This window comes from Phalangium opilio, unplaced genomic scaffold, assembly GCF_054372755.1.
Source record: "Phalangium opilio isolate 3A_F unplaced genomic scaffold, DU_Popi_V2 ptg000209l_1, whole genome shotgun sequence".
NCBI lineage: Eukaryota > Metazoa > Arthropoda > Arachnida > Opiliones > Phalangiidae > Phalangium > Phalangium opilio.
In genome coordinates, this window is record NW_028324217.1 from 13,170,817 (window position 1) to 13,193,637 (window position 22,821).

Here is a 22,821-nt window from a genome sequence, read left to right on the forward strand (position 1 = left end):
AAATAGCTCTCTCGGCAACGGCCATATCACGCTGAAAACACCGGTTCTCGTGCGATCACCGAAGTTAAGCAGCGTCGAGCGCAGTCAGTACTTGGGAGGGAGACCACTTAGGAACACTTCGTGCCTTTGGCTTTTTCACTTTTTTACCTCTTTTAAATTTTAATAGATATGAAAAAAGCAAACATGTTTCTTTTTATTATTGTTTTAAAAAGATGAAGGTTAATTTGTCTCACTTAATTTAAATTTGAATTATTAACTAGCACTCTCGGCAACGGCCATATCACGCTGAAAACACCGGTTCTAGTCCAATCACCGAAGTTAAGCAGCGTCGAGTGCAGTCAGTACTTGGAAACACTGCGTGACGTTGGCTTTTTCACTTTTATTTCCTATTTTAATTCCACCAGGTATGAAAAAAGCAAACATATCTTCTTTTTGACATTGTTTTATAAAGATGAAGGTTAATTAAATTCAAATTTTTAAATAGCACTCTTGGCAACGGCCATATCACGCTGAAAACACCGGTTCTCGTCCGATCACCGAAGTTAAGCAGCGTCGAGCGCAGTCAGTACTTGGAAACACTGCGTGACGTTGGCTTTTTTACTTTTATTTCCTATTTAAATTCCACCAGATATGAAAAAAGCAAACATATCTTCTTTTTGATATTGTTTTATATAGATTAAGGTTAATTAAATTCAAATTATTAACTAGCACTTTCGGCAACGGCCATATCACGCTGAAAACACCGGTTCTCGTCCGATCACCGAAGTTAAACAGCGTCGAGCGCAGTCAGTACTTGCGAGGGAGACCACTTAGCAACACTGCGTGCCGTTGGCTTTTTCACTTTTTTTTTCCTCTTTTAAATTTTAATAGATATGAAAAAAGCATACATGTTATCTTTTTGTTATTGTTTTAAAAAAATGAAGGTTAATTTGTCTCACTTAATTTAAATTCGAATTATTAACTAGCACTCTCGGCAGTGGCCATATCACGCTAAAAACACCGGTTCTCGTCCGATCACCGAAGTTAAGCAGCGTCGAGCGCAGTCAGTACTTGGAAACACTGCGTGACGTTGGCTTTTTTACTTTTATTTCCTATTTAAATTCCACCAGATATGAAAAAAGCAAACATATCTTCTTTTTGATATTGTTTAATAAAGATGAAGGTTAATTAAACTCAAATTATTAAATAGCACTCTCGGCAACGGCCATATCACGCTGAAAACACCGGTTCTCGTCCGAGCACCGAAGTTAAGCAGGTTCGAGCGCAGTCAGTACTTGGGAACACTGCGTGCCGGTGGCTTTTTCACTTTTGTTTCCTCTTAAATTCCACCAGATATGAAAAAACAAACATATCTACTTTATGTTATTGTTTTATAAATATGAAGGTTAATTAAATTCATATTATTAACTAGCACCCTCGACAACGGCCATATCACGCTGTAAACACCGGTTCTCGTCCGATCACCGAAGTTAAGTAGCGTCGAGCGCAGTCAGTAATTGGGAGGGAGACCACTTAGCAACACTGCGTGCCGTTGGTTTTTCACTTTTTTTACCTCTTTTAAATTTTAATAGATATGAAAAAAGCAAACATATCTTCTTTTTGATATTGTTTTATAAAGATGAAGGTTAATTAAATTCAAATTTTTAAATAGCTCTCTCGGCAACGGCCATATCACGCTGAAAACACCGGTTCTCGTGCGATCACCGAAGTTAAGCAGCGTCGAGCGCAGTCAGTACTTGGGAGGGAGACCACTTAGGAACACTTCGTGCCTTTGGCTTTTTCACTTTTTTACCTCTTTTAAATTTTAATAGATATGAAAAAAGCAAACATGTTTCTTTTTATTATTGTTTTAAAAAGATGAAGGTTAATTTGTCTCACTTAATTTAAATTTGAATTATTAACTAGCACTCTCGGCAACGGCCATATCACGCTGAAAACACCGGTTCTAGTCCAATCACCGAAGTTAAGCAGCGTCGAGTGCAGTCAGTACTTGGAAACACTGCGTGACGTTGGCTTTTTCACTTTTATTTCCTATTTTAATTCCACCAGGTATGAAAAAAGCAAACATATCTTCTTTTTGACATTGTTTTATAAAGATGAAGGTTAATTAAATTCAAATTTTTAAATAGCACTCTTGGCAACGGCCATATCACGCTGAAAACACCGGTTCTCGTCCGATCACCGAAGTTAAGCAGCGTCGAGCGCAGTCAGTACTTGGAAACACTGCGTGACGTTGGCTTTTTTACTTTTATTTCCTATTTAAATTCCACCAGATATGAAAAAAGCAAACATATCTTCTTTTTGATATTGTTTTATATAGATTAAGGTTAATTAAATTCAAATTATTAACTAGCACTTTCGGCAACGGCCATATCACGCTGAAAACACCGGTTCTCGTCCGATCACCGAAGTTAAACAGCGTCGAGCGCAGTCAGTACTTGCGAGGGAGACCACTTAGCAACACTGCGTGCCGTTGGCTTTTTCACTTTTTTTTTCCTCTTTTAAATTTTAATAGATATGAAAAAAGCATACATGTTATCTTTTTGTTATTGTTTTAAAAAAATGAAGGTTAATTTGTCTCACTTAATTTAAATTCGAATTATTAACTAGCACTCTCGGCAGTGGCCATATCACGCTAAAAACACCGGTTCTCGTCCGATCACCGAAGTTAAGCAGCGTCGAGCGCAGTCAGTACTTGGAAACACTGCGTGACGTTGGCTTTTTTACTTTTATTTCCTATTTAAATTCCACCAGATATGAAAAAAGCAAACATATCTTCTTTTTGATATTGTTTAATAAAGATGAAGGTTAATTAAACTCAAATTATTAAATAGCACTCTCGGCAACGGCCATATCACGCTGAAAACACCGGTTCTCGTCCGAGCACCGAAGTTAAGCAGGTTCGAGCGCAGTCAGTACTTGGGAACACTGCGTGCCGGTGGCTTTTTCACTTTTGTTTCCTCTTAAATTCCACCAGATATGAAAAAACAAACATATCTACTTTATGTTATTGTTTTATAAATATGAAGGTTAATTAAATTCATATTATTAACTAGCACCCTCGACAACGGCCATATCACGCTGTAAACACCGGTTCTCGTCCGATCACCGAAGTTAAGTAGCGTCGAGCGCAGTCAGTAATTGGGAGGGAGACCACTTAGGAACACTGTGTGCCGTGGGCTTTTTCACTTTTTTTTCCACTTTTAAATTTTAATAGATATGAAAAAAGCAAACATGTTTTCTTTTTGTTATTGTTTTAAAAAGATGAAGGTTAATTTGTCTCACTTAATTTAAATTCGAATTATTATCTAACACTCTCGGCAGTGGCCATATCACGCTGAAAACACCGGTTCTCGTCCGATCACCGAAGTTAAGCAGCGTCGAGCGCAGTCAGTACTTGGAAACACTGCGTGACGTTGGCTTTTTCACTTTTGTTTCCTCTTAAATTCCACCAGATATGAAAAAACAAACATATCTTCTTTATGTTATTGTTTTATAAATATGAAGGTTAATTAAATTCATATTATTAACTAGCACCCTCGACCACGGCCATATCTCGCTGTAAACACCGGTTCTCGTCCGATCACCGAAGTTAAGTAGCGTCGAGCGCAGTCAGTACTTGGGAGGGAGATCACTAAGGAACACTGCGTGCCGTTGGCTTTTTCACTTTTTTTTCTCTTTTAAATTCCAATAGAAATGAAAAAAAGCAAACATGTTTTCTTTTTGTTATTGTTTTAAAAAGATGAAGGTTAATTTGTCTCACTTAATTTAAATTCGAATTATTATCTAACACTCTCGGCAGTGGCCATATCACGCTGAAAACACCGGTTCTCGTCCGATCACCGAAGTTAAGCAGCGTTGAGCGCAGTCAGTACTTGGAAACACTGCGTGACGTTGGCTTTTTTACTTTTATTTCCTATTTAAATTCCACCAGATATGAAAAAAGCAAACATATCTTCTTTTTGATATTGTTTAATAAAGATGAAGGTTAATTAAACTCAAATTATTAAATAGCACTCTCGGCAACGGCCATATCACGCTGAAAACACCGGTTCTCGTCCGATCACCGAAGTTGAGCATCGTCGAGCGCAGTCAGTACTTGGGAGGGAGACCACTTAGCAACACTGCGTGCCGTTGGTTTTTCACTTTTTTTACCTCTTTTAAATTTTAATATATATGAAAAATGCAAACATGTTTTCTTTTTGTTATTGTTTTAAAAAGATGAAGGTTAATTTGTCTTACTTAATTTAAATTCGAATTATTATCTAACACTCTCGGCAGTGGCCATATCACGCTGAAAACACCGGTTCTCGTCCGATCACCGAAGTTAAGCAGCGTCGAGCGCAGTCAGTACTTGGAAACACTGCGTGACGTTGGCTTTTTTACTTTTATTTCCTATTTAAATTCCACCAGATATGAAAAAAGCAAACATATCTTCTTTTTGATATTGTTTAATAAAGATAAAGGTTAATTAAACTCAAATTATTAAATAGCACTCTCGGCAACGGCCATATCACGCTGAAAACACCGGTTCTCGTCCGATCACCGAAGTTGAGCATCGTCGAGCGCAGTCAGTACTTGGGAGGGAGACCACTTAGCAACACTGCGTGCCGTTGGTTTTTCACTTTTTTTACCTCTTTTAAATTTTAATAGATATGAAAAAAGCAAACATGTTTTCTTTTTGTTATTGTTTTAAAAAGATGAAGGTTAATTTGTCTCACATAATTTAAATTCGAATTATTAACTAGCACTCTCCGCAACGGCCATATCACACTGTAAACACCGGTTCTCGTCCGATCACCGAAGTTAAGTAGCGTCGAGCGCAGTCAGTACTTGGGAGGGAGATCACTAAGGAACACTGCGTGCCGTTGGCTTTTTCACTTTTTTTTCTCTTTTAAATTCCAATAGAAATGAAAAAAAGCAAACATGTTTTCTTTTTGTTATTATTTTAAAAAGATGAAGGTTAATTTGTCTCACTTAATTTAAATTCGAATTATTAACTAGCTCTCTCCGCAACGGCCATATAACACTGAAAACACCGGTTCTCGTCCGATCACCGAAGCTAAGCAGCGTCGAGCGCAGTCAGTAATTGGGAGGGAGACCACTTAGGAACACTGCGTGCCGTTGGCTTTTTCACTTTTTTTTCCACTTTTAAATTTTAATAGATATGAAAAAAGCAAACATGTTTTCTTTTTGTTATTGTTTTAAAAAGATGAAGGTTAATTTGTCTCACTTAATTTAAATTCGAATTATTATCTAACACTCTCGGCAGTGGCCATATCAAGCTGAAAACACCGGTTCTCGTCCGATCACCGAAGTTAAGCAGCGTCGAGCGCAGTCAGTACTTGGAAACACTGCGTGACGTTGGCTTTTTTACTTTTATTTCCTATTTAAATTCCACCAGATATGAAAAAAGCAAACATATCTTCTTTTTGATATTGTTTAATAAAGATGAAGGTTAATTAAACTCAAATTATTAAATAGCACTCTCGGCAACGGCCATATCACGCTGAAAACACCGGTTCTCGTCTGATCACCGAAGTTGAGCATCGTCGAGCGCAGTCAGTACTTGGGAGGGAGACCACTTAGCAACACTGCGTGCCGTTGGTTTTTCACTTTTTTTACCTCTTTTTAATTTTAATAGATATGAAAAAAGCAAACATGTTTTCTTTTTGTTATTGTTTTAAAAAGATGAAGGTTAATTTGTCTCACTTAATTTAAATTCGAGTTATTATCTAACACTCTCGGCAGTGGCCATATCACGCTGAAAACACCGGTTCTCGTCCGATCACCGAAGTTAAGCAGCGTCGAGCGCAGTCAGTACTTGGAAACACTGCGTGACGTTGGCTTTTTTACTTTTATTTCCTATTTAAATTCCACCAGATATGAAAAAAGCAAACATATCTTCTTTTTGATATTGTTTAATAAAGATGAAGGTTAATTAAACTCAAATTACTAAATAGCACTCTCGGCAACGGCCATATCACGCTGAAAACACTGGTTCTCGTCCGATCACCGAAGTTGAGCATCGTCGAGCGCAGTCAGTACTTGGGAGGGAGACCACTTAGCAACACTGCGTGCCGTTGGTTTTTCACTTTTTTTACCTCTTTTAAATTTTAATAGATATAAAAAAAGCAAACATGTTTTCTTTTTGTAATTGTTTTAAAAAGATGAAGGTTAATTTGTCTCACTTAATTTAAATTCGAATTATTAACTAGCACTCTCCGCAACGGCCATATCACACTGAAAACACCGGTTCTCGTCCGATCACCGAAGCTAAGCAGCGTCGAGCGCAGTCAGTAATTGGGAGGGAGACCACTTAGGAACACTGCGTGCCGTTGGCTTTTTCACTTTTTTTTCCACTTTTAAATTTTAATAGATATGAAAAAAGCAAACATGTTTTCTTTTTGTTATTGTTTTAAAAAGATGAAGGTTAATTTGTCTCACTTAATTTAAATTCGAATTATTATCTAACACTCTCGGCAGTGGCCATATCACGCTGAAAACACCGGTTCTCGTCCGATCACCGAAGTTAAGCAGCGTCGAGCGCAGTCAGTACTTGGAAACACTGCGTGACGTTGGCTTTTTTACTTTTATTTCCTAATTAAATTCCACCAGATATGAAAAAAGCAAACATATCTTCTTTTTGATATTGTTTAATAAAGATGAAGGTTAATTTGTCTCACTTAATTTAAATTCGATAAATTAACTAGCACTCTCGGCAACGGCCATATCACGCTGAAAACAACGGTTCTCGTCCGATCACCGAAGTTAAGCAGCGTCGAGCGCATTCAGTACTTGGGAACACTGCGTGCCGTTGGCTTTTTCACTTTTTTTCCCTCTTTTAAATTCCAATAGATATGAAAAAAGCAAACATATTTTCTTTTTGTTATTGTTTTAAAAACATGAAGGTTAATTTGTCTCACTTAATTTAAATTCGAATTATTAAATAGCGCTCTCGGCAACGGCTAGATCACGCTGAAAACACCGGTTCTCGTCCGATCAACGAAGTTAAGCAGCGTCGAGCGCAGTCAGTACTTGGGAGGGAGACCACTTAGGAATACTGCGTGCCGTTGGCATTTTCATTTTTTTTCCTCTTTTAAATACCAATAGATATGAAAAAAGCAAACATATTTTCTTTTTGTTATTGTTTTTAAAATATGAAGCTTAATTTGTCTCACTTAATTTAAATTCGAATTATTATCTAGCACTCTCGGCAACGGCCATATCACGCTGAAAACACCGGTTCTCGTTCGATCACCGAAGTTAAGCAGCGTCGAGCGCAGTCAGTACTTGGAAACACTGCGTGACGTTGGCTTTTTCACTTTTATTTCCTATTTAAATTAAACCAGATATGAAAAAAGCAAACATATCTTCTTTTTGATATTGTTTTATAAAGATGAAGGTTAATTTGTCTCACTTAATTTAAATTCGATAAATTAACTAGCACTCTCGGCAACGGCCATATCACGCTGAAAACAACGGTTCTCGTCCGATCACCGAAGTTAAGCAGCGTCGAGCGCATTCAGTACTTGGGAACACTGCGTGCCGTTGGCTTTTTCACTTTTTTTCCCTCTTTTAAATTCCAATAGATATGAAAAAAGCAAACATATTTTCTTTTTGTTATTGTTTTAAAAACATGAAGGTTAATTTGTCTCACTTAATTTAAATTCGAATTATTAAATAGCGCTCTCGGCAACGGCTAGATCACGCTGAAAACACCGGTTCTCGTCCGATCAACGAAGTTAAGCAGCGTCGAGCGCAGTCAGTACTTGGGAGGGAGACCACTTAGGAATACTGCGTGCCGTTGGCATTTTCATTTTTTTTCCTCTTTTAAATACCAATAGATATGAAAAAAGCAAACATATTTTCTTTTTGTTATTGTTTTTAAAATATGAAGCTTAATTTGTCTCACTTAATTTAAATTCGAATTATTATCTAGCACTCTCGGCAACGGCCATATCACGCTGAAAACACCGGTTCTCGTTCGATCACCGAAGTTAAGCAGCGTCGAGCGCAGTCAGTACTTGGAAACACTGCGTGACGTTGGCTTTTTCACTTTTATTTCCTATTTAAATTAAACCAGATATGAAAAAAGCAAACATATCTTCTTTTTGATATTGTTTTATAAAGATGAAGGTTAATTTGTCTCACTTAATTTAAATTCGATAAATTAACTAGCACTCTCGGCAACGGCCATATCACGCTGAAAACAACGGTTCTCGTCCGATCACCGAAGTTAAGCAGCGTCGAGCGCATTCAGTACTTGGGAACACTGCGTGCCGTTGGCTTTTTCACTTTTTTTCCCTCTTTTAAATTCCAATAGATATGAAAAAAGCAAACATATTTTCTTTTTGTTATTGTTTTAAAAACATGAAGGTTAATTTGTCTCACTTAATTTAAATTCGAATTATTAACTAGCACTTTCCGCAACGGCCATATCACACTGAAAACACCGGTTCTCGTCCGATCACCGTAGCTAAGCAGCGTCGAGCGCAGTCAGTAATTGGGAGGGAGACCACTTAGTAACACTGCGTGCCGTTGGCTTTTTCACTTTTTTTTCCACTTTTAAATTTTAATAGATATGAAAAAAGCAAACATGTTTTCTTTTTGTTATTGTTTTAAAAAGATGAAGGTTAATTTGTCTCACTTAATTTAAATTCGAATTATTATCTAACACTCTCGGCAGTGGCCATATCACGCTGAAAACACCGGTTCTCGTCCGATCACCGAAGTTAAGCAGCGTCGAGCGCAGTCAGTACTTGGAAACACGGCGTGACGTTGGCTTTTTCACTTTTGTTTCCTCTTAAATTCCACCAGATATGAAATAACAAACATATCTTCTTTATGTTATTGTTTTATAAATATGAAGGTTAATTAAATTCATATTATTAACTAGCACCCTCGACAACGGCCATATCACGCTGTAAACACCGGTTCTCGTCCGATCACCGAAGTTAAGTAGCGTCGAGCGCAGTCAGTACTTGGGAGAGAGATCACTAAAGAACACTGCGTGCCGTAGGCTTTTTCACTTTTTTTCTCTTTTAAATTCCAATAGAAATGAAAAAAAGCAAACATGTTTTCTTTTTGTTATTGTTTTAAAAAGATGAAGGTTAATTTGTCTCACTTAATTTAAATTCGAATTATTAACTAGCACTCTCCGCAACGGCCATATCACGCTGAAAACACCGGTTCTCGTCCGATCACCGAAGTTAAGCAGCGTCGAGCGCAGTCAGTACTTGGAAACACTGCGTGACGTTGGCTTTTTCACTTTTGTTTCCTCTTAAATTCCACCAGATATGAAAAAACAAACATATCTTCTTTATGTTATTGTTTTATAAATATGAAGGTTAATTATATCATATTATTAACTAGCACCCTCGACAACGGCCATATCACGCTGTAAACACCGGTTCTCGTCCGATCACCGAAGTTAAGTAGCGTCGAGCGCAGTCAGTACTTGGGAGGGAGATCACTAAAGAACACTGCGTGCCGTAGGCTTTTTCACTTTTTTTTCTCTTTTAAATTCCAATAGAAATGAAAAAAAGCAAACATGTTTTCTTTTTGTTATGGTTTTAAAAAGATGAAGGTTAATTTGTCTCACTTAATTTAAATTCGAATTATTAACTAGCACTCTCCGCAACGGCCATATCACACTGAAAACACCGGTTCTCGTCCGATCACCGAAGCTAAGCAGCGTCGAGCGCAGTCAGTAATTGGGAGGGAGACCACTTAGGAACACTGCGTGCCGTTGGCTTTTTCACTTTTTTTCCACTTTTAAATTTTAATAGATATGAAAAAAGCAAACATGTTTTCTTTTTGTTATTGTTTTAAAAGATGAAGGTTAATTTGTCTCACTTAATTTAAATTCGAATTATTATCTAACACTCTCGGCAGTGGCCATATCACGCTGAAAACACCGGTTCTCGTCCGATCACCGAAGTTAAGCAGCGTCGAGCGCAGTCAGTACTTGGAAACACTGCGTGACGTTGGCTTTTTTACTTTTATTTCCTATTTAAATTCCACCAGATATGAAAAAAGCAAACATATCTTCTTTTTGATATTGTTTAATAAAGATGAAGGTTAATTAAACTCAAATTATTAAATACCACTCTCGGCAACGGCCATATCACGCTGAAAACACCGGTTCTCGTCTGATCACCGAAGTTGAGCATCGTCGAGCGCAGTCAGTACTTGGGAGGGAGACCACTTAGCAACACTGCGTGCCGTTGGTTTTTCACTTTTTTTACCTCTTTTAAATTTTAATAGATATGAAAAAAGCAAACATGTTTTCTTTTTGTTATTGTTTTAAAAAGATGAAGGTTAATTTGTCTCACTTAATTTAAATTCGAATTATTATCTAACACTCTCGGCAGTGGCCATATCACGCTGAAAACACCGGTTCTCGTCCGATCACCGAAGTTAAGCAGCGTCGAGCGCAGTCAGTACTTGGAAACACTGCGTGACGTTGGCTTTTTTACTTTTATTTCCTATTTAAATTCCACCAGATATGAAAAAAGCAAACATATCTTCTTTTTGATATTGTTTAATAAAGATGAAGGTTAATTAAACTCAAATTACTAAATAGCACTCTCGGCAACGGCCATATCACGCTGAAAACACTGGTTCTCGTCCGATCACCGAAGTTGAGCATCGTCGAGCGCAGTCAGTACTTGGGAGGGAGACCACTTAGCAACACTGCGTGCCGTTGGTTTTTCACTTTTTTACCTCTTTCAAATTTTAATAGATATGAAAAAAGCAAACATGTTTTCTTTTTGTAATTGTTTTAAAAAGATGAAGGTTAATTTGTCTCACTTAATTTAAATTCGAATTATTAACTAGCACTCTCCGCAACGGCCATATCACACTGAAAACACCTGTTCTCGTCCGATCACCGAAGCTAAGCAGCGTCGAGCGCAGTCAGTAATTGGGAGGGAGACCACTTAGGAACACTGCGTGCCGTTGGCTTTTTCACTTTTTTTCCACTTTTAAATTTTAATAGATATGAAAAAAGCAAACATGTTTTCTTTTTGTTATTGTTTTAAAAAGATGAAGGTTAATTTGTCTCACTTAATTTAAATTCGAATTATTATCTAACACTCTCGGCAGTGGCCATATCACGCTGAAAACACCGGTTCTTGTCCGATCACCGAAGTTAAGCAGCGTCGAGCGCAGTCAGTACTTGGAAACACTGCGTGACGTTGGCTTTTTTACTTTTATTTCCTAATTAAATTCCACCAGATATGAAAAAAGCAAACATATCTTCTTTTTGATATTGTTTAATAAAGATGAAGGTTAATTTGTCTCACTTAATTTAAATTCGATAAATTAACTAGCACTCTCGGCAACGGCCATATCACGCTGAAAACAACGGTTCTCGTCCGATCACCGAAGTTAAGCAGCGTCGAGCGCATTCAGTACTTGGGAACACTGCGTGCCGTTGGCTTTTTCACTTTTTTTCCCTCTTTTAAATTCCAATAGATATGAAAAAAGCAAACATATTTTCTTTTTGTTGTTTTAAAAACATCAAGGTTAATTTGTCTCACTTAATTTAAATTCGAATTATTACACACAGACTAAAAATGCTGTAAAATAAACACTATGGTAATGGCAATAGCGTATGCCATCAAGATGATGTTAATTTAATTGCGCATCCTCCCTGTTTTTAATACCGTCAACAATACTGTTTTTCTAAACATTGGAACTAACAGTTTTAAGTATTAATTGTTCGTGTATTCAGGGGCGTTTGTAGCTTTTAAAATAACCTCTTCAGAGGTTGTTTCAAAGAAAGTCTTAACCGTTGATTATATTGTAGGGGTCAATGAAAAAACCAGCACTATATGTTGTTTTACTACCAATAAATCACAGTTACATAAAATGTCTGCTGCTGTAAAACTAACAGCAAAATATGTGGTTTTAAACTCACTAAGCACTGTGGATTAAAACTTGGTTTGCTGTGAAAATAAAAACACATCATGCTGTTTCAAACCGCTTATGGTACACTAAAAAAATAGTGTTGCTGTAAAAATAACAGCTCTTAGAACAGTTTTAAATCCCGGAGCTTATTTTGATAAAGACGCTCTTTGTTGTTAAACTAAAAGCACGCATTAAAAACATTAAGCTCTGTTAGTTAAGAACTAAGACCATTAAACACAGATTGACTGGAGATAGGGCGGGTGGTTCCTTGTGGGAAGCGTCTCTCTAGCGCCTCTCTAGAGCCACGCCGCGACCAATATTGAAACTATTTCCAAACAAACAAACAGGAGCCTGAAATAGCAGACGACATTAGGCCCGCTAAAGCTCGAAAGTCTATGTTAATCTAGAACGTAAATAAGTTAGCGAAAGTGTTTAGTTAATTGTAAGTAAAAATTACTATTAGAGAGTTGATATTTGGGGTTTGGTATTTTGTAGATATGGGATTTATCAGAATAACGTTGATTATTTTTACAACCGACTTAATAACTTCTGAAAAAGGCAGAAAGTTATAAATTAGTATATTTGCATCAGGTATTAAATTGTTTTTGGAGGCCCTAATATCCCAGCAGTAGATACAGACGTATTCGTTAAATTTAATAATCTCTTTTCACGAAGAGTTTTTCGAGCACCAGAAACGCGTTTGACCTAATCTACTCTACCATATTTAAAAAAAAGAAAATCCATGGAAGTGCGAGAACTTGGAACAGTTTGACACTAACGACGTTTTTGAAGCGGAAATTTCTCTAACAGTAACTAAAGTCGACGATTTAGAAGTTAGTGTACGGATTATTTTGAGGGGGCTAACTTTGAAATTTGGGGGCGCTATAGCCCCCATAAAAGGCCTAGGGACGCCACTCCAAGAGTGTCGCATAACGCTTTTAAGAGTGTCGCATAACGCTTTTAAGAGTGTCGCATAACACGTTTCAGAGTGTCGCCTAACACGTTTTGTACATTTTCGGTCAGTTTTAGAAATAAGTAGGTTGAAATTATAATGAAGAAAAGAAATTGCAAAGTTAAAATATTGGTTTTAAAATTAGCAATTCACTGACTTTCCAAAATATTTTTATTTTCATATGGGTCCTTTCATAATAAACGCGGACCTTTTCCAAAAGGCTTAGCATGGTTAGGTAAGATTAGGTTATATTGCTTCAAGGTTTAAATTAAAGCGCTTCAAGGTTTAAAATAAAGTGCTTCAAGGTTTAAAGTAAAGTACTTAATGTTCAAATTATAGTATGCAAAACTTTAATTTACGGTGGATTATACAGTAAAATATACGTTAAATTCATACTTAATAGTGTAACTATCTGTGTTTTTAATTATACACTACTGTATTATTCAAGGCAGAATACTTTTTTCCCGGAAAACAGCAACGTTCTATTAATAATAACATATCCTGCACTTCCGTTTGAAAAATAAAAACTAGCTGTTTTTTCCACAGTCGTTAACATAAAAAAACAATGTTTTGCTGTATATTTAAAATTAAGGTAATGTAATTTCAAAAAACAGCGACTACCTGTATATATTAAGGCTTATTAGAGGTTTTTCTGGATAACAGCATTAAACAATCAAAAACATGGTGATCACTATTGTTTCTTTGACATTAGTTTCTCAGTGTGTAAATAGCGCTGTCGGCAACGGCCATATCACGCTGAAAACACCGGTTCTCGTCCGATCACCGAAGTTAAGCAGCGTCGAGCGCAGTCAGTACTTTTGAACACTGCGTGCCGTTGGCTTTTTCCTTTTTGTTTCCTCTTTTAAATTCCACCAGATATGAAAAAAGCAAACATCTTCTTTTTGTTATTGTTTTATAAATATGAAGGCTAATTAAATTCAAATTATAGACTAGTACTATCGGCAACGGCCATATCACGTTGAATACACCTGTTCTCGTCCGATCACCGAAGTTAAGCAGCGTCGAGCGCAGTCAGTACTTGGGAGGGAGACCACTTAAGAACACTGCGTGCCGTTGTCTTTTTCACTTTTTTTCCCTCTTTTAAATTCCAATAGATAGGAAAAAAGCAAACATATTTTCTTTTTGTTATTGTTTTAAAAACATCAAGGTTAATTTGTCTCACTTAATTTAAATTCGAATTATTAAATAGCGCTCTCGGCAACGGCCATATCACGCTGAAAACACCGGTTCTCGACCGATCACCGAAGTTAAGCAGCGTCGAGTGCAGTCAGTACTTTTGAACACTGCGTGCCGTTGGCTTTTTCCTTTTTGTTTCCTCTTTTAAATTCCACCAGATATGAAAAAAGCAAACATCTTCTTTTTGTTATTGTTTTATAAATATGAAGGCTAATTAAATTCAAATTATTGACTAGTACTATCGGCAACGGCCATATCACGTTGAATACACCTGTTCTCGTCCGATCACCGAAGTTAAGCAGCGTCGAGCGCTGTCAGTACTTGGGAGGGAGACCACTTAAGAACACTGCGTGTCCTTGGCTTTTTCACTTTTTTTCCCTCTTTTAAATTCCAATAGATATGAAAAAAGCAAACATATTTTCTTTTTGTTATTGTTTTAAAAACATCAAGGTTAATTTGTCTCACTTAATTTAAATTCGAATTATTAAATAGCGCTCTCGGCAACGGCCATATCACGCTGAAAACACCGGTTCTCGACCGATCACCGAAGTTAAGCAGCGTCGAGTGCAGTCAGTACTTTTGAACACTGCGTGCCGTTGGCTTTTTCCTTTTTGTTTCCTCTTTTAAATTCCACCAGATATGAAAAAAGCAAACATCTTCTTTTTGTTATTGTTTTATAAATATGAAGGCTAATTAAATTCAAATTATAGACTAGTACTATCGGCAACGGCCATATCACGTTGAATACACCTGTTCTCGTCCGATCACCGAAGTTAAGCAGCGTCGAGCGCTGTCAGTACTTGGGAGGGAGACCACTTAAGAACACTGCGTGTCCTTGGCTTTTTCACTTTTTTTCCCTCTTATAAATTCCAATAGATATGAAAAAAGCAAACATATTTTCTTTTTGTTATTGTTTTAAAAACATGAAGGTTAATTTGTCTCACTTAATTTAAATTCGAATTATTAAATAGCGCTCTCGGCAACGGCTATATCACGCTGAAAACACCGGTTCTCGTCCGATCAACGAAGTTAGGCAGCGTCGAACGCAGTCAGTACTTGGGAGGGAGACCACTTAGGAATACTGCGTGCCGTTGGCATTTTCATTTTTTTTCCTCTTTTAAATACAATAGATATGAAAAAAGCAAACATATTTTCTTTTTGTTATTGTTTTTAAAATATGAAGCTTAATTTGTCTCACTTAATTTAAATTCGAATTATTATCTAGCACTCTCGGCAACGGCCATATCACGCTGAAAACACCGGTTCTCGTTCGATCACCGAAGTTAAGCAGCGTCGAGCGCAGTCAGTACTTGGAAACACTGCGTGACGTTGGCTTTTTCACTTTTATTTCCTATTTAAATTCCACCAGGTATGAAAAAAGCAAACATATCTTCTTTTTGATATTGTTTTATAAAGATGAAGGTTAATTAAATTCAAATTTTTAAATAGCACTCTCGGCAACGGCCATATCACGCTGAAAACAGCGGTTCTCGTCCGATCACCGAAGTTAAGCAGCGTCGAGCGCAGTCAGTACTTGGGAGGGAGACCACTTAAGAACACTGCGTGCCGTTGTCTTTTTCACTTTTTTTCCCTCTTTTAAATTCCAATAGATATGAAAAAAGCAAACATATTTTCTTTTTGTTATTGTTTTAAAAACATCAAGGTTAATTTGTCTCACTTAATTTAAATTCGAATTATTAAATAGCGCTCTCGGCAACGGCCATATCACGCTGAAAACACCGGTTCTCGACCGATCACCGAAGTTAAGCAGCGTCGAGTGCAGTCAGTACTTTTGAACACTGCGTGCCGTTGGCTTTTTCCTTTTTGTTTCCTCTTTTAAATTCCACCAGATATGAAAAAAGCAAACATCTTCTTTTTGTTATTGTTTTATAAATATGAAGGCTAATTAAATTCAAATTATAGACTAGTACTATCGGCAACGGCCATATCACGTTGAATACACCTGTTCTCGTCCGATCACCGAAGTTAAGCAGCGTCGAGCGCTGTCAGTACTTGGGAGGGAGACCACTTAAGAACACTGCGTGTCCTTGGCTTTTTCACTTTTTTTCCCTCTTATAAATTCCAATAGATATGAAAAAAGCAAACATATTTTCTTTTTGTTATTGTTTTAAAAACATGAAGGTTAATTTGTCTCACTTAATTTAAATTCGAATTATTAAATAGCGCTCTCGGCAACGGCTATATCACGCTGAAAACACCGGTTCTCGTCCGATCAACGAAGTTAGGCAGCGTCGAACGCAGTCAGTACTTGGGAGGGAGACCACTTAGGAATACTGCGTGCCGTTGGCATTTTCATTTTTTTTCCTCTTTTAAATACAATAGATATGAAAAAAGCAAACATATTTTCTTTTTGTTATTGTTTTTAAAATATGAAGCTTAATTTGTCTCACTTAATTTAAATTCGAATTATTATCTAGCACTCTCGGCAACGGCCATATCACGCTGAAAACACCGGTTCTCGTTCGATCACCGAAGTTAAGCAGCGTCGAGCGCAGTCAGTACTTGGAAACACTGCGTGACGTTGGCTTTTTCACTTTTATTTCCTATTTAAATTCCACCAGGTATGAAAAAAGCAAACATATCTTCTTTTTGATATTGTTTTATAAAGATGAAGGTTAATTAAATTCAAATTTTTAAATAGCACTCTCGGCAACGGCCATATCACGCTGAAAACAGCGGTTCTCGTCCGATCACCGAAGTTAAGCAGCGTCGAGCGCAGTCAGTACTTGGGAGGGAGACCACTTAAGAACACTGCGTGCCGTTGTCTTTTTCACTTTTTTTCCCTCTTTTAAATTCCAATAGATATGAAAAAAGCAAACATATTTTCTTTTTGTTATTGTTTTAAAAACATCAAGGTTAATTTGTCTCACTTAATTTAAATTCGAATTATTAAATAGCGCTCTCGGCAACGGCCATATCACGCTGAAAACACCGGTTCTCGTCCGATCACCGAAGTTAAGCAGCGTCGAGCGCAGTCAGTACTTGGAAACACTGCGTGACGTTGGCCTTTTCACTTTTATTTCCTATTTTAATTCCACCAGGTATGAAAAAAGCAAACATATCTTCTTTTTGATATTGTTTTATAAAGATGAAGGTTAATTAAATTCAAATTTTTAAATAGCACTCTCGGCAACGGCCATATCACGCAGAAAACACCGGTTCTCGTCCGATCACCGAAGTTAAGCCGCGTCGAGCGCAGTCAGTACTTGGGAGGGAGACCACTTAAGAACACTGCGAGCCGTTGGCTTTTTCACTTTTTTTCCCTCTTTTAAATTCCAATACATATGAAAAAAGCAAACATGTTTTCTTTTTGTTATTGTTTTAAAAAGATGAAGGTTACTTTGTCTCACTTAATTTAAATTCGAATTATAACTAGCACTCTCCGCAACGGCCATATCACACTGAAAACACCGGTTCTCGTCCGATCACCGAAGCTAAGCAGCGTCGTGCGCAGTCAGTACTTGGGAACACTGCGTGCCGTTGGCTTTTTCACTTTTGTTTCCTCTTAAATTCCACCAGATATGAAAAAAAAACATATCTTCTTTTCGTTATTGTTTTATAAAGATGAAGGTTAATTAAATTCAAATTATTAACTAGCACTCTTGGCAACGGCCATATCACGCTGAAAACACCGGTTCTCGTCCGATCACCGAAGTTAAGCATCGTCGAGCGCAGTCAGTACTTGGAAACACTGCGTGACGTTGGCTTTTGCACTTTTATTTCCTCTTTTAAATTCCACCAGATATGAAAAAAGCAAACATATCTTCTTTTTGATATTGTTTAATAAAGATGAAGGTTAATTAAACTCAAATTATTAAATAGCACTCTCGGCAACGGCCATATCACGCTGAAAACACCGGTTCTCGTCCGATCACCGAAGTTGAGCAACGTCGAGCGCAGTCAGTACTTGGGAGGGAGACCACTTAGCAACACTGCGTGCCGTTGGCTTTTTCACTTTTTTTACCTCTTTTAAATTTTAATAGATATGAAAAAAGCAAACATGTTTCTTTTTATTATTGTTTTAAAAAGATGAAGGTTAATTTGTCTCACTTAATTTAAATTCGAATTATTAACTAGCACTCACGGCAACGGCCATATCACGCTGAAAACACCGGTTCTCGTCCGATCACCGAAGTTAAGCAGCGTCGAGCGCAGTCAGTACTTGGAAACACTGCGTGACGATGGCTTTTTCACTTTTATTTCCTATTTAAATTCCACCAGATATGAAAAAGCAAACATATCTTCTTTTTGATATTGTTTTATAATGATGAAGGTTAATTTAATTCAAATTATTAAATAGCACTCTCGGCAACGGCCATATCACACTGAAAACACCGGTTCTCGTCCGATCACCGAAGTTAAGCAGCGTCGAGCGCAGTCAGTACTTGGAAACACTGCGTGACGTTGGCCTTTTCACTTTTATTTCCTATTTTAATTCCACCAGGTATGAAAAAAGCAAACATATCTTCTTTTTGATATTGTTTTATAAAGATGAAGGTTAATTAAATTCAAATTTTTAAATAGCACTCTCGGCAACGGCCATATCACGCTGAAAACACCGGTTCTCGTCCGATCACCGAAGTTAAGCCGCGTCGAGCGCAGTCAGTACTTGGGAGGGAGACCACTTAAGAACACTGCGAGCCGTTGGCTTTTTCACTTTTTTTCCCTCTTTTAAATTCCAATACATATGAAAAAAGCAAACATGTTTTCTTTTTGTTATTGTTTTAAAAAGATGAAGGTTACTTTGTCTCACTTAATTTAAATTCGAATTATAACTAGCACTCTCCGCAACGGCCATATCACACTGAAAACACCGGTTCTCGTCCGATCACCGAAGCTAAGCAGCGTCGTGCGCAGTCAGTACTTGGGAACACTGCGTGCCGTTGGCTTTTTCACTTTTGTTTCCTCTTAAATTCCACCAGATATGAAAAAAAAACATATCTTCTTTTCGTTATTGTTTTATAAAGATGAAGGTTAATTAAATTCAAATTATTAACTAGCACTCTTGGCAACGGCCATATCACGCTGAAAACACCGGTTCTCGTCCGATCACCGAAGTTAAGCATCGTCGAGCGCAGTCAGTACTTGGAAACACTGCGTGACGTTGGCTTTTGCACTTTTATTTCCTCTTTTAAATTCCACCAGATATGAAAAAAGCAAACATATCTTCTTTTTGATATTGTTTAATAAAGATGAAGGTTAATTAAACTCAAATTATTAAATAGCACTCTCGGCAACGGCCATATCACGCTGAAAACACCGGTTCTCGTCCGATCACCGAAGTTGAGCAACGTCGAGCGCAGTCAGTACTTGGGAGGGAGACCACTTAGCAACACTGCGTGCCGTTGGCTTTTTCACTTTTTTTACCTCTTTTAAATTTTAATAGATATGAAAAAAGCAAACATGTTTCTTTTTATTATTGTTTTAAAAAGATGAAGGTTAATTTGTCTCACTTAATTTAAATTCGAATTATTAACTAGCACTCACGGCAACGGCCATATCACGCTGAAAACACCGGTTCTCGTCCGATCACCGAAGTTAAGCAGCGTCGAGCGCAGTCAGTACTTGGAAACACTGCGTGACGATGGCTTTTTCACTTTTATTTCCTATTTAAATTCCACCAGATATGAAAAAGCAAACATATCTTCTTTTTGATATTGTTTTATAATGATGAAGGTTAATTTAATTCAAATTATTAAATAGCACTCTCGGCAACGGCCATATCACACTGAAAACACCGGTTCTCGTCCGATCACCGAAGCTAAGCAGCGTCGAGCGCAGTCAGTACTTGGGAACACTGCGTGCCGTTGGCTTTTTCACTTTTGTTTCCTCTTAAATTCCACCAGATATGAAAAAACAAACATATCTTCTTTTTGTTATTGTTTTATAAAGATGAAGGTTAATTAAATTAAAATTATTAACTGAGACTCTCGGCAACGGCCATATCACGCTGAATACACCGGTTATCGTCCGATCACCGAAGTTAAGCAGCGTCGAGAGCAGTCAGCACTTGGGAGGGAGACCACTTACGAACACTGCGTGCCGTTGGCGTTTTCAATTTTTTTCCACTTTTAAATTTTAATAGATATGAAAAAAGCAAAAATGTTTTCTTTTTGTTATTGTTTTAAAAAGAAGAAGGTTAATTTGTCTCACTTAATTTAAATTCGAATTATTAACTCGCACTCTCGGAAACGGCCATATCACGCTGAAAACACCGGTTCTCGTCCGATCACCGAAGTTAAGCAGCGTCGAGCGCAGTCAGTACTTGGGAACACTGCGTGCCGTTGGCTTTTTCACTTTTGTTTCCTCTTAAATTCCACCAGATATGAAAAAAACAAACATATCTTCTTTTTGTTATTGTTTTATAAAGATGAAGGTTAATTAAATTAAAATTATTAACTGAGACTCTCGGCAACGGCCATATCACGCTGAATACACCGGTTATCGTCCGATCACCGAAGTTAAGCAGCGTCGAGAGCAGTCAGCACTTGGGAGGGAGACCACTTAGGAACACTGCGTGCCGTTGGCGTTTTCAATTTTTTTCCTCTTTTAAATTCCTATAGATATGAAAAAAGCAAACATATTTTCTTTTTGTTATTGTTTTAAAAAGATGAAGGTTAATTTGTCTCACTTAATTTTAATTCGAATTAATAACTAGCACTCTCGGCAACGGCCATATCACGCTGAAAACACCGGTTCTAGTCCAATCACCGAAGTTAAGCAGTGTCGAGCGCAGTCAGTACTTGGAAACACTGCGTGTCGTTGGCCTTTTCACTTTTATTTCCTATTTTAATTCCACCAGGTATGAAAAAAGCAAACATATCTTCTTTTGATATTGTTTTATAAAGATGAAGGTTAATTAAATTCAAATTTTTAAATAGCACTCTCGGCAACGGCTATATCACGCTGAAAACACCGGTTCTCGTCCGATCACCGAAGTTAAGCAGCGTCGAGCGCAGTCAGTACTTGGAAACACTAAGTGACGTTGGCTTTTTCACTTTTATTTCCTATTTAAATTAAACCAGATATGAAAAAAGCAAACATATTTTCTTTTTGTTATTGTTTTAAAAACATGAAGGTTAATTTGTCTCACTTAATTTAAATTCGAATTATTAAATAGCGCTCTCAGCAACGGCCATATCACGCTGAAAACAACGGTTCTCGTCCGATCACCGAAGTTAAGCAGCGTCGAGCGCATTCAGTACTTGGGAACACTGCGTGCCGTTGGCTTTTTCACTTTTGTTTCCTCTTAAATTCCACCAGATATGAAAAAACAAACATATCTTCTTTTTGTTATTGATTTATAAAGATGAAGGTTAATTAAATTCAAATTATAGTTATTTAGCACTCTTGGCAACGGCCATATCACGCTGAAAACACCGGTTCTCGTCCGATCACCGAAGTTAAGCAGCGTCGAGCGCAGTCAGAACTTGGGAACACTGCGTGCCGTTGGCTTTTTCACTTTTGTTTCCTCTAAAATTCCACCAGATATGAAAAAACAAGCATATCTTCTTTTTGTTATTGTTTTATAAAGATGAAGGTTAATTAAATTAAAATTATTAACTGAGACTCTCGGCAACGGCCATATCACGCTGAATACACCGGTTATTGTCCGATCACCGAAGTTAAGCAGTGTCGAGCGCAGTCAGTACTTGGGAGGGAGACCACTTAGGAACACTGCGTGCCGTTGGCTTTTTCAATTCTTTTCCTCTTTTAAAATCCAATAGATATGAAAAAAGCAAACATATTTTCTTTTTTTTATTGTTTTAAAAAGATGAAGGTTAATTTGTCTCACTTAATTTAAATTCGAATTATTATCTAACACTCTCGGCAGTGGCCATATCACGCTGAAAACACCGGTTCTCGTCCGATCACCGAAGTTAAGCAGCGTCGAGCGCAATCAGTACTTGGAAACACTGCGTGACGTTGGCCTTTTCACTTTTATTTCCTATTTAAATTCCACCTGATATGAAAAAAGCAAACATATCTTCTTTTTGATATCGTATTATAAAGATGAAGGTTAATTAAATTCAAATTATTAAATAGCACTCTCGGCAACGGCCATATCACGCTGAAAACACCGGTTCTCGTCCGATCACCGAAGTTAAGCAGTGTCGAGCGCAGTCAGTACTTGGAAACACTGCGTGACGTTGGCCTTTTCACTTTTATTTCCTATTTTAATTCCACCAGGTATGAAAAAAGCAAACATATCTTCTTTTTGATATTGTTTTATAAAGATGAAGGTTAATTAAATTAAAATTTTTAAATAGCACTCTCGGCAACGGCCATATCACGCTGAAAACACCGGTTCTCGTCCGATCACCGAAGTTAAGCAGCGTCGAGCGCAGTCAGTACTTGGAAACACTGCGTGACGTTGGCTTTTTCACTTTTATTTCCTATTTAAATTAAACCAGATATGAAAAAAGCAAACATATCTTCTTTTTGATATTGTTTTATAAAGATGAAGGTTAATTTGTCTCACTTAATTTAAATTCGATAAATTAACTAGCACTCTCGGCAACGGCCATATCACGCTGAAAACAACGGTTCTCGTCCGATCACCGAAGTTAAGCAGTGTCGAGCGCAGTCAGTACTTGGAAACACTGCGTGACGTTGGCCTTTTCACTTTTATTTCCTATTTTAATTCCACCAGGTATGAAAAAAGCAAACATATCTTCTTTTTGATATTGTTTTATAAAGATGAAGGTTAATTAAATTCAAATTTTTAAATAGCA

The 22,821-nt window shown here is 37.3% G+C and overlaps 3 non-coding genes and 56 pseudogenes across 3 annotated transcripts; all 59 read left to right on the top strand.

Annotated features, from left to right (window-relative positions):
• The first annotated feature begins 13 nt into the window (after positions 1-13).
• On the top strand, positions 14-132 carry LOC149620192 (5S ribosomal RNA; annotated as a pseudogene).
• A 359-nt stretch (positions 133-491) lies between these two features.
• On the top strand, positions 492-594 carry LOC149620193 (5S ribosomal RNA; annotated as a pseudogene).
• Positions 595-715: 121 nt separating this feature from the next.
• Positions 716-834, top strand: LOC149620194 (5S ribosomal RNA; annotated as a pseudogene).
• Positions 835-1,418: 584 nt separating this feature from the next.
• Positions 1,419-1,537, top strand: LOC149620195 (5S ribosomal RNA; annotated as a pseudogene).
• Positions 1,538-1,658: 121 nt separating this feature from the next.
• On the top strand, positions 1,659-1,777 carry LOC149620196 (5S ribosomal RNA; annotated as a pseudogene).
• A 359-nt stretch (positions 1,778-2,136) lies between these two features.
• Positions 2,137-2,239, top strand: LOC149620197 (5S ribosomal RNA; annotated as a pseudogene).
• A 121-nt stretch (positions 2,240-2,360) lies between these two features.
• On the top strand, positions 2,361-2,479 carry LOC149620198 (5S ribosomal RNA; annotated as a pseudogene).
• A 584-nt stretch (positions 2,480-3,063) lies between these two features.
• Positions 3,064-3,182, top strand: LOC149620199 (5S ribosomal RNA; annotated as a pseudogene).
• A 359-nt stretch (positions 3,183-3,541) lies between these two features.
• Positions 3,542-3,660, top strand: LOC149620200 (5S ribosomal RNA; annotated as a pseudogene).
• Positions 3,661-4,021: 361 nt separating this feature from the next.
• LOC149620201 (5S ribosomal RNA) lies at positions 4,022-4,140 on the top strand (annotated as a pseudogene).
• A 360-nt stretch (positions 4,141-4,500) lies between these two features.
• LOC149620202 (5S ribosomal RNA) lies at positions 4,501-4,619 on the top strand (annotated as a pseudogene).
• Positions 4,620-4,755: 136 nt separating this feature from the next.
• On the top strand, positions 4,756-4,874 carry LOC149620203 (5S ribosomal RNA; annotated as a pseudogene).
• Positions 4,875-5,011: 137 nt separating this feature from the next.
• Positions 5,012-5,130, top strand: LOC149620204 (5S ribosomal RNA; annotated as a pseudogene).
• Positions 5,131-5,491: 361 nt separating this feature from the next.
• On the top strand, positions 5,492-5,610 carry LOC149620205 (5S ribosomal RNA; annotated as a pseudogene).
• A 360-nt stretch (positions 5,611-5,970) lies between these two features.
• LOC149620206 (5S ribosomal RNA) lies at positions 5,971-6,089 on the top strand (annotated as a pseudogene).
• Positions 6,090-6,225: 136 nt separating this feature from the next.
• LOC149620207 (5S ribosomal RNA) lies at positions 6,226-6,344 on the top strand (annotated as a pseudogene).
• Positions 6,345-6,720: 376 nt separating this feature from the next.
• Positions 6,721-6,823, top strand: LOC149620208 (5S ribosomal RNA; annotated as a pseudogene).
• A 137-nt stretch (positions 6,824-6,960) lies between these two features.
• Positions 6,961-7,079, top strand: LOC149620209 (5S ribosomal RNA; annotated as a pseudogene).
• A 136-nt stretch (positions 7,080-7,215) lies between these two features.
• Positions 7,216-7,318, top strand: LOC149620210 (5S ribosomal RNA; annotated as a pseudogene).
• A 136-nt stretch (positions 7,319-7,454) lies between these two features.
• On the top strand, positions 7,455-7,557 carry LOC149620211 (5S ribosomal RNA; annotated as a pseudogene).
• A 137-nt stretch (positions 7,558-7,694) lies between these two features.
• Positions 7,695-7,813, top strand: LOC149620212 (5S ribosomal RNA; annotated as a pseudogene).
• Positions 7,814-7,949: 136 nt separating this feature from the next.
• Positions 7,950-8,052, top strand: LOC149620213 (5S ribosomal RNA; annotated as a pseudogene).
• A 136-nt stretch (positions 8,053-8,188) lies between these two features.
• On the top strand, positions 8,189-8,291 carry LOC149620214 (5S ribosomal RNA; annotated as a pseudogene).
• Positions 8,292-8,428: 137 nt separating this feature from the next.
• LOC149620215 (5S ribosomal RNA) lies at positions 8,429-8,547 on the top strand (annotated as a pseudogene).
• A 359-nt stretch (positions 8,548-8,906) lies between these two features.
• On the top strand, positions 8,907-9,025 carry LOC149620216 (5S ribosomal RNA; annotated as a pseudogene).
• Positions 9,026-9,382: 357 nt separating this feature from the next.
• On the top strand, positions 9,383-9,501 carry LOC149620217 (5S ribosomal RNA; annotated as a pseudogene).
• A 137-nt stretch (positions 9,502-9,638) lies between these two features.
• LOC149620218 (5S ribosomal RNA) lies at positions 9,639-9,757 on the top strand (annotated as a pseudogene).
• A 359-nt stretch (positions 9,758-10,116) lies between these two features.
• Positions 10,117-10,235, top strand: LOC149620219 (5S ribosomal RNA; annotated as a pseudogene).
• Positions 10,236-10,595: 360 nt separating this feature from the next.
• LOC149620220 (5S ribosomal RNA) lies at positions 10,596-10,714 on the top strand (annotated as a pseudogene).
• Positions 10,715-10,849: 135 nt separating this feature from the next.
• Positions 10,850-10,968, top strand: LOC149620221 (5S ribosomal RNA; annotated as a pseudogene).
• A 375-nt stretch (positions 10,969-11,343) lies between these two features.
• On the top strand, positions 11,344-11,446 carry LOC149620222 (5S ribosomal RNA; annotated as a pseudogene).
• Positions 11,447-13,606: 2,160 nt separating this feature from the next.
• Positions 13,607-13,709, top strand: LOC149620223 (5S ribosomal RNA; annotated as a pseudogene).
• A 120-nt stretch (positions 13,710-13,829) lies between these two features.
• Positions 13,830-13,948, top strand: LOC149620224 (5S ribosomal RNA). Its single transcript, XR_016375601.1, has one exon. It is a non-coding gene; the product is annotated as a 5S ribosomal RNA (ribosomal RNA).
• A 137-nt stretch (positions 13,949-14,085) lies between these two features.
• On the top strand, positions 14,086-14,188 carry LOC149620225 (5S ribosomal RNA; annotated as a pseudogene).
• Positions 14,189-14,308: 120 nt separating this feature from the next.
• On the top strand, positions 14,309-14,427 carry LOC149620226 (5S ribosomal RNA; annotated as a pseudogene).
• A 137-nt stretch (positions 14,428-14,564) lies between these two features.
• On the top strand, positions 14,565-14,667 carry LOC149620227 (5S ribosomal RNA; annotated as a pseudogene).
• Positions 14,668-14,787: 120 nt separating this feature from the next.
• On the top strand, positions 14,788-14,906 carry LOC149620228 (5S ribosomal RNA; annotated as a pseudogene).
• Positions 14,907-15,043: 137 nt separating this feature from the next.
• LOC149620229 (5S ribosomal RNA) lies at positions 15,044-15,162 on the top strand (annotated as a pseudogene).
• A 135-nt stretch (positions 15,163-15,297) lies between these two features.
• On the top strand, positions 15,298-15,400 carry LOC149620230 (5S ribosomal RNA; annotated as a pseudogene).
• A 121-nt stretch (positions 15,401-15,521) lies between these two features.
• On the top strand, positions 15,522-15,640 carry LOC149620231 (5S ribosomal RNA). The gene has a single exon (XR_016375702.1). It is a non-coding gene; the product is annotated as a 5S ribosomal RNA (ribosomal RNA).
• Positions 15,641-15,777: 137 nt separating this feature from the next.
• On the top strand, positions 15,778-15,880 carry LOC149620232 (5S ribosomal RNA; annotated as a pseudogene).
• Positions 15,881-16,000: 120 nt separating this feature from the next.
• On the top strand, positions 16,001-16,119 carry LOC149620233 (5S ribosomal RNA; annotated as a pseudogene).
• A 137-nt stretch (positions 16,120-16,256) lies between these two features.
• Positions 16,257-16,375, top strand: LOC149620234 (5S ribosomal RNA; annotated as a pseudogene).
• A 135-nt stretch (positions 16,376-16,510) lies between these two features.
• On the top strand, positions 16,511-16,613 carry LOC149620235 (5S ribosomal RNA; annotated as a pseudogene).
• A 121-nt stretch (positions 16,614-16,734) lies between these two features.
• Positions 16,735-16,853, top strand: LOC149620236 (5S ribosomal RNA). Its single transcript, XR_016375703.1, has one exon. It is a non-coding gene; the product is annotated as a 5S ribosomal RNA (ribosomal RNA).
• Positions 16,854-16,990: 137 nt separating this feature from the next.
• Positions 16,991-17,093, top strand: LOC149620237 (5S ribosomal RNA; annotated as a pseudogene).
• Positions 17,094-17,214: 121 nt separating this feature from the next.
• On the top strand, positions 17,215-17,333 carry LOC149620238 (5S ribosomal RNA; annotated as a pseudogene).
• Positions 17,334-17,915: 582 nt separating this feature from the next.
• Positions 17,916-18,034, top strand: LOC149620239 (5S ribosomal RNA; annotated as a pseudogene).
• A 583-nt stretch (positions 18,035-18,617) lies between these two features.
• On the top strand, positions 18,618-18,736 carry LOC149620240 (5S ribosomal RNA; annotated as a pseudogene).
• Positions 18,737-19,318: 582 nt separating this feature from the next.
• LOC149620241 (5S ribosomal RNA) lies at positions 19,319-19,437 on the top strand (annotated as a pseudogene).
• A 359-nt stretch (positions 19,438-19,796) lies between these two features.
• Positions 19,797-19,899, top strand: LOC149620242 (5S ribosomal RNA; annotated as a pseudogene).
• Positions 19,900-20,018: 119 nt separating this feature from the next.
• On the top strand, positions 20,019-20,137 carry LOC149620243 (5S ribosomal RNA; annotated as a pseudogene).
• Positions 20,138-20,273: 136 nt separating this feature from the next.
• LOC149620244 (5S ribosomal RNA) lies at positions 20,274-20,376 on the top strand (annotated as a pseudogene).
• Positions 20,377-20,496: 120 nt separating this feature from the next.
• LOC149620245 (5S ribosomal RNA) lies at positions 20,497-20,615 on the top strand (annotated as a pseudogene).
• Positions 20,616-21,213: 598 nt separating this feature from the next.
• On the top strand, positions 21,214-21,316 carry LOC149620246 (5S ribosomal RNA; annotated as a pseudogene).
• Positions 21,317-21,438: 122 nt separating this feature from the next.
• LOC149620247 (5S ribosomal RNA) lies at positions 21,439-21,541 on the top strand (annotated as a pseudogene).
• A 119-nt stretch (positions 21,542-21,660) lies between these two features.
• Positions 21,661-21,779, top strand: LOC149620248 (5S ribosomal RNA; annotated as a pseudogene).
• A 360-nt stretch (positions 21,780-22,139) lies between these two features.
• On the top strand, positions 22,140-22,242 carry LOC149620249 (5S ribosomal RNA; annotated as a pseudogene).
• Positions 22,243-22,363: 121 nt separating this feature from the next.
• On the top strand, positions 22,364-22,466 carry LOC149620250 (5S ribosomal RNA; annotated as a pseudogene).
• Positions 22,467-22,821: the final 355 nt, after the last annotated feature.